Here is a 16416-nt window from a genome sequence, read left to right as displayed (position 1 = left end):
ATTTTTGATGTATGCATCACTGATTCTTTAAAATGTTTTTCATGTGATAAGAGCAATTTTAGGCATATTGGGACACCTTTGAATTTCCAGCTTGTCTAAGCTTCCTTGCCATTAATAAAACACACACCTCAACACATGATACAGTCCTGATAACCATAACATTCATCATATTATGAAGAGTTCTATTATATATTAACTTAAATTCATTACAATTAGGCTTACTGTAGGTTAGGCTGTTATTTGTGTCCACAGTTACATGTTTAAAACATTATTTGTGTATTATTTGTACAACAAATCACATTTCAGTAACAGTTTTAATCAGATTTAAAGTTTGTTTTTAAATATCATCATAATCATCATCATCATTATCATAACTTTCTTTTACAGCAATAACAATGATAATAGAATTGATAAAATCTTTCAGAATTCCAAATTTAAAACCTTTTTTAAATAAGTATGGACACATGAAATAATAACTGCATTGTAAAAGTATTACTGAAAGTTTCATAATGTTTTATAATTTATTTGCTTCAGTAGCAGCATAACACTCTGCATACTCTGTACTAACATCCATATTTGCCCTTCAACTTTATTCCCCTTTATTAAGATTTATAAATATGGACGTATAAAGATCATAAATAAAACATTTAATACAATGTAAGGCATCAATGACCCATAGTTATTGTGTTCATGCATCTGCTCATGTATTCATGTATTCACTGACAGTCTGAGTCAACCATAATTTCCCAAATTACCCAATTATCTTTGATAATTTTAGATATCTTCATAATTATAAATACATTATTGGGGAAAAAACCTTTCAGGTTAGAGTTGACTTCCTGTTTGATGCTTACTACATTCTCTTATATGATGGTATATGACTCTTATGTTATGTTATGTTATGTTTAGTCATTTCTATTAGACATTTCCATTGCAAGGGCTTAGTAACAAAAGTTTTGCTCTTCACTTGTCAGGCCAGAAGGTAAATGATGATCATTGTAACCTCCCAAATTTTTCACATTTTCTACCCCAATGGCTATTAAAAATTGTCACTTTTTTGTTTTAATTTGGAGGCATAAAGTGATTTTTTTTCAGACTTCTGAATGATCAAAATATTGTTTTTAACAACATTATTTTTTTGATTTTTAATTATTTGTTAATTTTTTATGAATTTATTTAACAACACTAATATTCCTATAAAACATATATCTTAGGCATAATAAAGGCTGCCTAAATCTTTTTAACTTTACTTCCTTTTTTCCACTTTTAATTTCATTTCCCTTTTCTTGTGAGCCAGTTCAAATTTATAGTGCAAGCCTGCTCTCTAGTGGCCAGAGAGGAGAAGTGCAATTTCTTTAAAAATCATTGAAATGCAGTTCCAGTTAATATACTAATAAAACCTATTACCGTTTAAATGATAACAGTATAATGTTCATTAATTACAATAATACACACTAGTGTAGTCAACATAGTGACACATAATTGTCAAGTGCACGGAAAATTAAATGTTTTTAAAAAAACTTTTACAAATAAAATCTAAAAAGTGCGGCGTACATTTGTATTCAGCCCCAAGAGGCCAATGGTCACATGGTTATGGAAACTGCAAAGAGGACTCCTTATGGCTTTCTTTCGACAACGGCTCTTCTTCTTTCTTTTGCCATTCTTTCATAAAGGTCAGATTTGTGGAGTGCACGGGTGATAGTTGTCCTGTAGACAGATTCTCCCGTCTGAGCTTATCATTTTCCATTCAATTCACAATCATGTGCAACTTTGTGTTGGTCTGTCACATAAAATCCCAATAAAATACATTTACATTTGTGGTTGTAATATGACAAAATGTGGAAAAGTTCTATGGTGGAAATACTTTTGCAAAGCACTGTTTGTTTTGTTTGCACTTTCTCCCCTCTTCCTTTCAGCTTTTCCTCATTTTGAGGAGTCACCACAGTGAATCTTTGGTTCAGCATATTTAATGTGTTACTGGTTATATGCCAGATGCCATTACTGACAAACTATTTCCAAATTTTTCTGGGCTTGGAATATCACTAGGAATGCACTGATTCATGCAAATCCTCAGTGGCTGGGGCTTGTTCCCTGATCAGTATTCTAACCCAGGATGCAGTGGTGAGTGTAGCACATGCTAGGGAGCCTAGTGTGTGTAGCACAAAAGGAAACCACTGTTGTGGCCAAAATTTTATGGACACCTGACAATCACACACATACAAAACATAGTATTCCCCAAACACATAAAATCTAATATTTTTTTAGTTTTATGCTGTAAAATAATGAATTCCACTAAATTTGGTTAGATTCTTGTTTCTTTATTTTTTATTACATTTAAAAAAGGTTTCTTATTAATTAAATCACAAGCTCCACAAGTACAGTTTTATAATGCAGTGATTCAGTGATTATCAGATGAATAAAAATAATACAGATTTACCTTTTTGCCCTACGTGCCTTTTTAATGTGAAATATATAATCATTTTTTATCAAAGAGAAAGGAAATTGAACGCCACCCCTTGTACTTAACATGAATTGCTAACTTAAAAGTAAACCTTATCTTAATAACAGACTGTGTTTATTTAGAAAGTGTAGTAAATAAATTCTTAACAGTTACAGGAATTAAGCCAATAGCTGGCTATTAGGCTGTTATCAGCTTAATTAGAAAAAATAAACCATACCGTTTTGTTTTTTTATTCTTTATTCACTATTTATATCTCTCTATTTTTTTATTCTTCTTGTCTCCAGGCTATTCAGCATAATCATTGGCAAAATGTGCAATTTGTCTCAGTGCCAGTAGGAGGAGGACATCCATGTCATTGTTTGTTTCGATCTCATCACTGTAGTTCTTCACAGGGAAGATGCAGGTCATTGGGACTTGCAAACCGCTGCTGCATTCTTCCATCTGAACACACACACACACACACACACACACACACACACACACACACACACACACACACACACACACACACACACACACCCACACACACCCACACACACACACACAGACATTCACACAAACACTTACAAAATGCATTAACCAATTGTTTTTGCTAGTAGAAATAACATGAAATTATGTAGTATAATATAATAACCTATTAGGTGAACTGAGCTGCTTACACCCTGATCCTTGCTGTGTGATGTGTGTGATGTGTGTGCATGGTGTCCTTGCACTGTTGTGTAATTATGAGTGGATTTGTCTTTGCTTGTGCTTGTCTGTGTCCTGGCTCCCAGGTATATACACTGATCAGCCACAACAATAAAATCACCAACCTAATATTGTGTCAAAAAAACACTCAAGGAAAGTACTCCACTAAACCTCTGAAGGTGTGCTGTGTTATCTGGCACCAAACCATCAGTAGCAGATCCTTTAAGTTCACTAAGTTGCAATGTGGGCCATTCATAAACCAGACTGGTTCGTCCAGCAAGTCCCACAGATGCTCAATCAGATCGAGATTGCCAAGTCAACACCTTGAACTCTTTTTCATGCTTCTCAAATCATTCCCAAATTATTTTGCAGTGATACAGTGTGCATTGTTCTGCGGAAGAAGATTATTGCCATCAGGGACTACTTGTTCTGCAACAATTTTTGTTAAGTGTTACGTGTCCATACTTGGAGGCCAGGACCCAGGGTTTCCCAACAGAACATTGCCCAGATCATCACACTGCCTCTACCAGCTTGCCTTCTTCCCTTTGTGGTTCCTGTATCCATCAAGCACCCAGCTATCCATGTAAAAAAAAGCTTGTTGAATCAAACCAGGCCACCTTCTTCCATTGCTCCATAGTCTGGCGTTCAGATGTCCACTGTAGGCATTTTCAGCCATGGACATGGGTCAGCATGGGGACTATGACCAGTCAATGGCTACACAGTCCCAGTGATGCACTGTGGGTTCTGACACCTTCCTATCGTAGCCAAAAATACGTTTTTCAGCAAGTTGTGGTAAAGTAGCACTTTTGTAGGATTGGTCCAAACAGGCTAGCCTTTGATTCCCATATGGAATAATGGGCATTGGACGGCAGTTCACCAGTTGTCCTACCTTGAACTACTTTTGGTAGGTAGTAACCAGTGCACACCAGGAACACCACCATTCTGAAGATAAATTAACTCTGCTTTTTAGCGATCACAGTGTGGCCCTTGTTAAAGTCTCTCACATCCTTATGCTTGCCCATTTTTCCTGCTTCTTGCACATCAATTTCAATTAACTGTTCATTTGCTGCCTAATTACAGTATATCCCAACCCTTGACCGGTCTCAATATAAGGAGATAATCAACACTATTGACTTCACTTCTCAGCATTTTGTTCTTTGTTAAGTAATGTGTACATGTGTCTCTCTTCTCTCTCATACACAACCTAAACATCATGACTAACCTTCTTTTTAATTGCCTTGCTCATGTAGATACTTTTCACGTCCCACTTAACAGCTGGACAAAGCACATCACCCATAGTCATGATAACAACACAAGGGATTCCTGCAAATAAGATAAAAAATGAAAAGGCTTTCTAATAAGCATGTATAGCTGTTGAAATTCTATAAAGTAGAAGAAGCGGTATAAGTAAAGAAATTACATCAACAGCATCACATGGTAAACAATGAGCAATTAAACAATGGTAAACATTATATTGTTATTATTGATATTATTATTATTATTATTATTATTATTATTATTATTATTTCTAGAAGCTGATGGTTTTAAAAATCCCTCTTATATCAAACTAATATCATGAATAATATTCTTACATCATTTATCACAGGTCTGAAGTGCACAGTTCTCTAGGATTACCTCATTATGTACAGTAAGTTTACTGTAGGGTGGAAATCTATCGGACCATTTTATCTGACTTGATAAATATATATATATATATATATATATATATATATATATATATATATACAGTGGTGTGAAAAACTATTTGCCCCCTTCCTGATTTCTTATTCTTTTGCATGTTTGTCACACTTAAATGTTTCTGATCATCAAACACATTTAACTATTAGTCAAAGATAACACAAGTAAACACAAAATGCAGTTTTTAAATGATGGTTTTTATTATTTAGGGAGAAAAAAAATCCAAACTTACATGGCCCTGTGTGAAAAAGTAATTGCCCCCTGAACCTAATAACTGGTTGTGCCACCCTTAGCAGCAATAACTGCAATCAAGTGTTTGCGATAACTTGCAACGAGTCTTTTACAGAGCTCTGGAGGAATTTTGGCCCACTTATCTTTGCAGAATTGTTGTAATTCAGCTTTATTTGAGAGTTTTCTAGCATGAACCGCCTTTTTAAGCTCATGCCACAACATCTCAATAGGATTCAGGTCAGGACTTTGACTGGGCCACTCCAAAGTCTTCATTTTGTTTTTCTTCAGCCATTCAGAGGTGGATTTGCTGGTGTGTTTTGGGTCATTGTCCTGCTGCAGCACCCAAGATCGCTTCAGCTTGAGTTGACGAACAGATGGCCGGACATTCTCCTTCAGGATTTTTTGGTAGACAGTAGAATTCATGGTTCCATCTATCACAGCAAGCCTTCCCGGTCCTGAAGCAGCAAAACAACCCCAGACCATCACACTACCACCACCATATTTTACTGTTGGTATGGTGTTCTTTTTCTGAAATGCTGTGTTACTTTTACGCCAGATGTAACGGGACACGCACCTTCCAAAAAGTTCAACTTTTGTCTCGTCGGTCCACAAGGTATTTTCCCAAAAGTCTTGGCAATCATTGAGATGTTTTTTAGCAAAATTGAGACGAGCCTTGATGTTCTTTTTGCTTAAGTGGTTTGCGCCTTGGAAATCTGCCATGCAGGCCGTTTTTGCCCAGTCTCTTTCTTTTGGTGGAGTCGTGAACACTGACCTTAATTGAGGCAAGTGAGGCCTGCAGTTCTTTAGTTGTTGTCCTGGGGTCTTTTGTGGCCTCTCGGATGAGTTGTCTCTGCGCTCTTGGGGTAATTTTGGTCGGCCGGCCACTCCTGGGAAGGTTCACCACTGTTCCATGTTTTTGCCATTTGTGGATGATGGCTCTCACTGTGGTTCGCTGGAGTCCCAAGGCTTTGGAAATGGCTTTATAACCTTTACTAGCCTGATAGATCTCAATTACTTTTGTTCTCATTTTTTTCTGAATTTCTTTGGATCTTGGCATAATGTCTAGCTTTTGAGGTGCTTTTGGTCTACTTCTCTGTGTCAGGTAGCTCCTATTTAAGTGATTTTTTGATTGAAACAGGTGTGGCAGTAATCAGGCCTGGGGGTGACTACAGAAATTGAACTTTTAACTGTGATAAACCACAGTTAAGTTATTTTTTAACAAGGGGGGGGCAATTACTTTTTCACACAGGGCCATGTAGATTTGGAGTTTTTTTTCTCCCTTAATAACATAATCTTCATTTAAAAACTGCATTTTGTGTTCAATTATGTTATCTTTGACTAATAGTTAACGGTTTTTGATGAGCAGAAACATTTAAGTGTGACAAACATGCAAAAGAATAAGAAATCAGGAAGGGGGCAAATAGTTTTTCACACCACTGTATATACAGATGTATGCACATTGCATCATGTGTTATAGATAATAACACTAATGTATCCTATATCAGTTAATGCATCTTGTATAACACACACACACAATAAAAGCGTTGTGCCACTTTATTATATTTTCTTTCTTTTTATTTTTTGGTAGGGGAGGGGGTATTTACCAAGTTTTCTTGCTTCCTCTATATACGATTTCATCTTGTCAATGGTCGCAAGAAGCAATCGAGAGATACTGTTTGCTGACACAACACAGACCAGGCAATGTGTTTTATTTGCATCTGAGGGGTTCATAATGTAGCGTGGATCATTTGGAGACAGTGGCCTTTTACCATTAAGCTGTAAATAGAAAGCAAATATTGTGGAGTTTAAAACATTAACGTTACAACACTGTTTAATTTTTGAATAGGATTTGACAGAAGGTTGTGTCATTTATCTTTAAAACAAGCCTGAAGGTTGTTTCTGCTGCAAGGTTTATATTAATATTGCAGCGTTTTACCGCCGGAAGGAACTTGGAGAGACGAGTGAGCTTGCTTGCTGCCCAATGCAAATGGTTGGGAGTACTTTATTCAGCACACAGTCACAAAACAGCATGAGCAACACATTCACCTCGAGAACCTACATCCAATACAGCCTATGCATGAACCGGAGCACATTCAACAGGTCACCCACTCAACACACAAACATGGCCGAAGCCACTAACCCAAACAAACCTCCCCAACATGGTGAACACACAAAAACCCCTCCCGCAAAGCATGATGGTCACTAGCCGCCACCACGCCTACGCATCAATATTACTTCTCTAAACCAAACAAATTGTGTTTCTTTTAACTTTTCTTTTCAATTCCCGGAGCAATGTGCTCTCGTACCTGGTGCTACCTAATGTCAGCACACCGCGTAATGGTTTTGAGACACACACACACAGGTGTAGTGCACTAATTACGCTTATGGCATCGTTGCCTAGCAATCACGTGTATGGGTGACAGCGATTTCCTGTTTAGAACTCTGTAGCGTAACTGCCTGTGGATCTGGCGTTCTGAACAGTGCAGGGTGTCACAGCTCGGATCTGCCCCTTATGAGACCAACATCATTACAATCAGACCTTACTTTGACCTCCACCTGTTTGGATCAAATAAGTTCTTCTACTGGACACACCCTATACAATCTATTGTGCCTCATGCTTTTCATTTGTATTAGGATCACAATACTGGGACATATACAGTAATTTGTTTTCCTGAGATTCAGCAAGGGAGAAAGATTGGAAACACTTTATGGATTAATGTACACTCGGTGTCAACTTTATTATGAACACGTGCACACCTCATGAGACAGCAGTGAAAATAAAAAAAAACTTAGTTTGATAGGGGTCAAAATTAATTTGATTTGGTCAATGTTCACATCAAATATCAGAATTAAAAAAAATTGTGACATTTCTGGCTTTGATCATGGTATGGTTGGTGGCATCAGGTTGGCACTGATTTAAATATTACTGAATACCACTGAGCTGTTGGGATTTTCATAGAACAGTCAAGACACATGTTCAAGACCACCACATTAGGTTCAACCCTTTCAGCCAAGTAGAGAAATCTGAGTTTATTGTAAGCACAAGCTGACAGTTAAAAGAATAAAAAAATACTTGTCAAGTCTCAACTGTCCAGTTTCCACATAAATATTTATTTATTTGGATTTTTCAAAATTTCAGGACTGAACAGTAAGTGTAAACACCTACCTCATATCCATCTGGTAAATGTCCATGCAGTGCATTTCTCAAATCATCAGGATGAATATTTTGTGCATTTTCTTCCAAGCCCATAAAATCAGCAACAGTGATTCCCAAAGTTCCAGAGGGAATTTTGATTACATAGCTTTTGTACTAAAGGGAGAAACACAATAAACACACATCATCTGTAAATGTCTGCATTTGTCTTTATAGAAGGCGTTATATTACATGTGTATTTATTTTCTTTCTTTTTTTAAAGGGCAACAATGTACAGTATAAAGAATATATATTATTTGAACTATTTGACAGATCACTCCAGAACAGATCAGGGTAAAAATGCAAACTAGTGAACTGTACATTTACTTACATTATTTTTCCCAATATTACAGTTGCACATATTAAAACAGAGGACATGAATTACAATTGCATACAACCAAAAAAAAGCTCAAAATACCAAATCAATGATACACGAAAGTGAAACATATTTGCAAGAAGCAATAAAGAGAGCAAGGATTTTTAAAAACTATTTTATAATGATACAATTATTCATGTATACTACATACAAGAACATCACAAACATAATACTGTATGCTTAGAATGAATATACTTACTGTTTTTGTGCAACTTCTGGCTGCTGATGGCGCTGCTTTTACTTTGGTAACAACCCGTTGTTGAAAGACACTATTCAGGGAATTTATAAAGCTGGATTTTCCAGATCCAACAACTCCATGCAACAGGATCCGAACATTACCAATATCTGGATTACTTGGTTTAAGATTTTTCACACTATCTTCTAACTGCCTTTTACTCCTGTACGAGAAATTACAAATGGAAGTCAAACTTGTAAAAATTATCCTCCATGGTACTTGGTGGCAACATCTGTCATGTCTCTATTAACCCCATATATTAATGCGGATGTTCCTAATTGTGATCTCTAAAGAAAAATCCATAAAACGATTCACGATTTTCGTCCTAATTTTGTCATGTCCAATTTCCACTCGTCATTAGGGCACTCCCCCATCAAGGCTACTACTACCATTCAGCGAGGGCTGAAGACTATCACGATCGTTTCCTCTGTGACACCAGCCAACTTCATCTTTATGAGCTGCTCCCTTATGCACTGTTGGGAGCAGCTTAACACACTCGAAAGTCAGCGCTATCTTGTCCTTCCACAGACAGTAGATTGGTCAATCAGCTCTCTCTAGCCCGTGGCTGCAGGAGGCTAGAGCATCACCTGGGAACAGAACCCGCGAGCTCCAGATGATAGGACGAGCACTTTACCACTGCGTCACTCAGTTGCATCATTCCTTTTATCGTTACCTCAACTGTAACAGAGTTTATTAAAAGCCCCACAACACTGCTGTATGTAATATAACTCTATTAGCTAAAAATACAATACCATGTCATTTGATGTAACATTTATCTTGATTGACAAAGCAAATAGTTGCATGGAAACAGACGGAATAAAGATTACACCAACAAAGTGAACTTGGACAGTACACCAAATGACATGTATAATGACTTTCACCCCATGTTTCTCCTTCTTTCTTTTTAGAACTTTCAACCATCAATGTGGTTATTGTCAGTAGTTTGGTAAAGCCAAATATTTACTGTACCAACCTGGAAAAAGCGGAAGGCTGTTACACAACATTTTTAAAATTCAAAGAATAAATTTAATACACACACACACACACACACACACACACACACACACACACACACACACACACACACACACACACACACACACACACACACAAATCCCCAGTGTTGATATAACACCCAGAGTGTTGAATAAACACTAGGTAGTGTTTATTAAATGGGTCTAGTTGAACTCAAATAACCTTTGAAAGTATTAGATCTAAGCTGAAAATTTTACTGTGTAGGACAAGCTGTTAGTGCCAATACTTTAAATCAATTCTAAAACAGGACATGTGTATAGTACAGTATGTACAGTGTACAGATTTTAAACTTTTGCAGATGTATAGGTAAACATATTATTTTTGCTGAACTACTATGGTAGTGCAGTGTATCATGATATTGAAAAATACTTAAATTACACATACTACATAAATAAAAGTTATTTGTTTAAACATGATTCCTGTTAATATTCACATTGTTAATGCACAAAATCCTAGTACGTCATATTTTAACATTCTGTTGTAAATTAGCAGTTTACCGTATTAAAAACACTCACTGGCCCCTTCATGAGGTACAGTACACATGTTCAATACAAATACAGTGTGCCAAAAGTCTTAGCACCATATTATCTTTAGTACAAATTTTGTTATACAGTGGGGCAAAAAAGTATTTAGTCAGCCACCAATTGTACAAGTTCTCCCACTTAAAAAAGTGAAAGAGGCCTGTAATTTTCATCATACAGTAGGTATACCCCAACTATGAGAGACACACTGTAGGATTTTTAATGAATTAATTGGTAAATTCCTCTGTAAAATAAGTATTTGGTCACCTACAAACAAGCATGATTTCTGTCTCTCACAGACCTGTAACTTCTTTAAGAGGCTCCTCTGTCCTCCACTCGTTACCCGTATTAATGGCATCTGTTATCAGTTTAAAAGACACCCGTCCACAACCTCAAACAGTCACACTCCAAACACCACTATGGCCAAGATCAAAGAGCTGTCAAAGGACACCAGAAACAAAATTGTGACCTGCACCAGGCTGGGAAGACTGAATCTGCAATAGGTAAGCAGCTTGGTGTGAAGAAATCAACTGTGGGAGCAATTATTAGAAAATGGAAGGCATACAAGACCACTGATAATCTCCCTTGATCTGGGGCTCCACGCAAGATCTCACCCCGTGGGGTCAAAAAGATCACAAGAACTGTGAGCAAAAATCCCCAGAACCACATGGGGGGACCTAGTGAATGACCTGCAGAGAGCTGGGACCAAAGTAACAAAGGCTACCATCAGTAACATCAGTAATTTGCAAATAAATTCTTTAAAAATCCTACAATGTGATTTTCTGGATGTTTTTCTTTTTTCTTATTTTGTCTCTCATAGTTTAGGTATACCTATGATGATAATTACAGACCTCTCTCATCTTTTTAAGCGGGAGAACTTGCACAATTGGTGGCTGACTAAATACTTTTTTGCCCCACTGTATATGTTTATTATGTCTGCATTATGTTGAAAACCATTCGCTATTTCCAAACATATCTTGAAAAATAACATCATAATATATAATAAATAACTTTACAGAAAAATATTAACATGCCTGTAAAGAAAGCAACATACAGTACTACATGACAGACCAGTCTTCAGATGGAAACAAAAACAACAACAAACACAAACAATATTGGCTCCTTTGTTTTGGAGAAGAGAAAGTGTGACAAAGTTACCAGAATTCTGGCATATTCTCCAGATTGCTCGAACTGTAAACAAAATGACTAAATTATTAATACCAAAGTTGAATCCATACTTACTCCCAATTTACTGTTCTCCAGGGTGTAGAAAACACTATAAAGTAAAGGCAGACCTTTAGACATTTTTAATGTTATTAGATTACATGAAGCATGTCATATCATGTGAGCAAGTTTTTTAACAACACTGAGAACCAAAATAAAAAATAATGCTATTCAAAATACAGAAGAAATAATATTTAAATCATATCGATCTACTGTAAACTTTACTGTGCATTTATTGTACTAACAGTTATAAAAATCTATTAGATTTTTTTTCAAAGCTTGGATTAAATTTTGCTTTTCCTAAGGGAAAAAATGACATAGAGGACTTACCATCAGCACCATATCGCCATTTGTTTATATAATCCATCACTATAGCAAAACAAAATCAGAACTTCTGTTTGTTATTACTTGAGAAGTGTAATTTATAAATGTCCATGCCACTGTGCATATAGAAGTGTTATTGTCTTCTTTCAAATATTATAATCTTAAAATCTGATAACATCTGAACATGCTACATATACATATTTTCCACATGCAATTATTATATTTAAAAAAAGAAGAAACATACCAAAGGAAAAAGGCATGCTGTCTTTCTGGCTGGATGCAAATTTTACAGCTGTAAAACCTAAAATGAAACAATACTGATTACTAAGTCTGAGATGGATTTTGCAGGTTGTACCCCGCCTTGTGCCCAAAGTCTCCTGTGATAGGCTCCAGGCACCCTGTGACCCTGTACAGGATAAACTGTATAGAAGATTAATGAATAAATAAATTAATCAATGATCAGTGAGTAAAATGTAACTTCGTTGGTACTAACAAGGTTTTCTTCTAAGTATTTAATATATAATGTCCAAATGACAGGGTTTAATATACAGTCCCGTCCACACACAGTCTGGACCTCACTCTGGCATTTTACATAATAGTCCAGAAAAATTCTCTCTTCCAAGGTCTCACAGCTCACTGTAACATCTTGCCACTCCTCTGTCCCACTCACTGACTTGAGTAGGATTCAAGACGGGCATTCCTACAGTACATCCATCAAGTAAGACTACACTTTCATAGGCAGTCCTGGTGCCTCACCTCCAGAGAAGGTAGTTCTGTAGTAGTTCTAAACTTTTAGGCGCTAAAGGGGTATTGGAAGTTGTAAACTCTAGCAAAGTACTGTACACTGCCATGACCCTTAAGTGCCTAATCTTTGCATATTTGTCACACCAGCACCGTGTTTGACTGTTGGTATAATGTTTTTAATGAAATGCTGTGTTAGTTTTACGCCAGATGTAAAGGGAGATACCCTTCCACAAGTTCATCAGTCCATTGAATATTTGCCCAAAAAGGATTTTTTTTTTTTTGGCAATTGTGAGATGAGCCTTTGTGTTGTTTTTGGTCAGAAGTGGCTTTCGTCTTGGAACTCTCCCATAGATGCCATTTTCGGCAAGTGAGGCCTGCAGTTCTTTAGATGTGGTTCTAGGTTCTACAGTATGACCTCCTGGATGAGTCATTGTTATGCTCTTGAAGTAATTTATTGGAAGGCCAACGACTAAATTCTTGGTAAGCCAGCTAATGGGAAGGTTTACCACTGTTCCAAGTTTTCTCCATGCGGACTAGATGGCATGCTGTGTTCTGAATACAGTACAATCATGTGTAAAAATTTGTGGCCCCTCTTTACATTTTTATGTTTTTGTCTAAAAACATAAAAATCATCTGATCATATTTCATACAACTTTAGCTGACCAACAACATCTAACTTTTTCACCATTTCACATAGTCATTGTTTATTTAACAAAATGATGGCAAAACAAAAGAAAAAATGTGATCAATACTTAGCACCTTCTTTTGTAGATCCACATTGAGCAGCAATAACTTGAACGAATCATTTTCTGTATGAATGTATTAGTCTCTCACATCATTGTGGAGGAATTTTGGTTCATTTTTCTTTACAACATTGGTTCAGTTCATTGAGGTTTTTTGGCATTTGCTTTTGCACAGTTTTGTTAAGGTCTTACTGTACATTTCAATTGGTTTGAGGACTTTGACTAGGTCATTCCAAAACCTTAATTCTTTTATTTTTTAGCCATTCTGATGAGCTTTAGAGCAGTAGAATTACTGGTGTGCTTCAGATCCTGTTGCTTGACCCACTTTACCAATTTGCCTCACATTTACCTCTAGAATGCTCTTGTATACAGAGGAGTTCATGGTTTATGGAAGGTGCCCAGGACATGTGGTGGCAAAATAAGCCCAAATCATCACCACTCCACCGCCATGCTTAATGAGATGTTTATGCTAAAATGCTGTTTGGTTTTTGCCAAATATCGTATAATAATCATAAACCCGTTTAACCTTTATATTTTATACAAAGATACATGCAAAGTGTTGGCTTTATTATGCATTTATTTAAAACTATATACAGTACTGTATATATAGAGGAAAAAATGCAGAAAGAGGAAGATGACGTATTTGCTCCTTTTTTCTATATAAACCAACCCTGGCACTTAAATGGACATGTCAGCATGCATAGTAAAGGGTGTAGTCATTTTTTCAGTTCCTTTTAAATAGATTAAGTACAAAAATGACCAGCATGGTAAATAAACATAAAATGAAATAAAGCAAATAAATATATGTGTGATTAGAGTAGAATAAGCAAAATAGCCGTGTTATTTCAAAGTAAAGGCGTATAATATATCATAATTAAGAGTGCTTTGTAGTGATGCACATGTGGCACATGTTTTGATTTGTTGATTTGGTTAGGGGTATTGTTATCCGATTAATGAGGGGAACGCAGTCTATTTAAGGACCCTTATTTTGACCGGTGGGGACGTGTTTTGTGGTTTCTGGGTCCTCTTCAATCTGGCGTGTCCCTTTCTATTCTTGGTTTCTGGTTGTGTTCAGTTTAATTGTAGTGGAGTTGGCAGCATAGGCGGGTGGAATATTCGTGGCAGAGTGCGCTTTTAGTGACGGCGCCGTTAGAAGGATGAGAATGCCGGCCGGTAGATTGAGTTGGGGCACCTGCTGTGAGTTACCATACAGCTTCACGCATGGCATTTGTTTAACACTAGAAGCGCCAAACACTGGTCATTTTGACCGCAATGGGGAAAAACATACTTCACACTTGATTAAATTCCAGGACCCTCCTTTCATGACTTTTCCTAGATCTGTGAGCTTAATCACCCTGCATGCTTACATTTTCAAAATCGCACCAGTAAAAGCCAGTATAAAGCTATTTTGCCCTTATTTACGTGAAATTCCTGACAGCTGCGCGGCGGCATGACGTTTCCTGCCTTTTCCAACCTGCGATTCTCATTTCTCTCAGCAGATGGCGTATGGAAGTATAATGGTGCCTGACTACCGCTGCAACATTCTCAGGCCTGAGGACAGCGTACCTCTTTCTCATACATTCTTTCTCATACATTCTTTGTGGCAGACATCGAGGATGATTGTATCTTGGGGTTGGACATTTTGGAAAGGTGGGGTGCGGTACTGAATCTCGCCGACGGAACTCTGCGTGGTAACTTCGGGTTAGCCCGGTTGCTAGTGCCCAAAGCACAGCCGGACGTGTTAGTAGCACACACTAGGGGGGCGGAATTTCCGGTGGTCCCGCCATGTAAACATCCGGTAGCAGACCGAGCGAGAATAATGGGCGAGCTTATGCAACGTAGCAGTGCGGGGTTGAATCAGACACAGACCGACACCTTAAAATCCCTTTTACACGAGTTCGCGGACATTTTCGCGGTAGATGAGCGTAAGTGCACTCATACCAATTTGGTGCAGCACACGATTGATACGGGAAACGCAGCTCCTGTGCGGCTACATCCGAGACGCCTTCCGTTAGCCAAACGAACTATCGCTGAACAAAAGCTGCGTGAGATGGCCGACTCGGGCGTCATAGAGCCAGCGTCCAGACCGTGGTCTTCACCGGTTGTGCTCGTGCGTAAAAAGGACGAGTCGTGGCGATTTTGTGTTGATTACCGGCGGTTAAACGAGGTAACGCATAAGGATTCTTATCAAAGAGCGTGCTATCGCCTACTTCAGCCGCGCGTTGACCGGAGAAGAATTACTGCGTCACGCGGCGCGAGCTGCTAGCGGTCGTCGCGGCTCTTAAACATTTTAGGCCGTATTTATACGGGCAATCCTTCTTGCTGCGGACCGATCACGCTTCGCTGGTGTGGCTGCTTAGTTTTAAAGAGCCCGAGGGGCAGTTAGCGCGCTGGCTCGAGCGGTTGCAGGACTACAATTTTACCGTTCAGCACCGAGCGGGAAAATTGCATGCTAACGCCGATGCTTTATCCCGCCGGCCGTGCAGCAAAGAGCGTTGTCGGTACTGCGAGCGGGTGGAAGAGCGCGTGGGTGGTTGCGACTTCGAACACTCTCCGAACCCTTTGAGTCAGAACATCCCCCCTGCGCAGTCCTTCGGAGCCACCGTCGGTAATCAGCCGTCCGAGCCGGCGTGCAGCCGAGTTACTGCGTCGTCTAAACCACTGCGTGTAGTCGTTTCGCCTGTGCCACAGCTGGACTGTGATCAGCTTATTGCCGAGCAGGAGAAGGATCCGGCACTGCAGCAGGTAGTAGGTTGGGTTAACGCGGGCCGGAGACCGGATTATGCCGCGGTCGCTCACCTGGGACTAGAGGTAAAAGCTCTCCACTCGCAGTTCAACCGACTAGCGTTGCGGGAAGGGTTACTCTACCGCCACTGGGAACGGCCGTGGGCGCTGGCGAATATTTTCAGCTGCTGGTGCCGCGGACTCTGCGGGAACGTGTGTT

Source organism: Clarias gariepinus, chromosome 16, assembly GCF_024256425.1.
Source record: "Clarias gariepinus isolate MV-2021 ecotype Netherlands chromosome 16, CGAR_prim_01v2, whole genome shotgun sequence".
NCBI classification, from domain to species: Eukaryota; Metazoa; Chordata; class Actinopteri; order Siluriformes; family Clariidae; genus Clarias; species Clarias gariepinus.
This window is presented reverse-complemented; position numbering follows the sequence as displayed.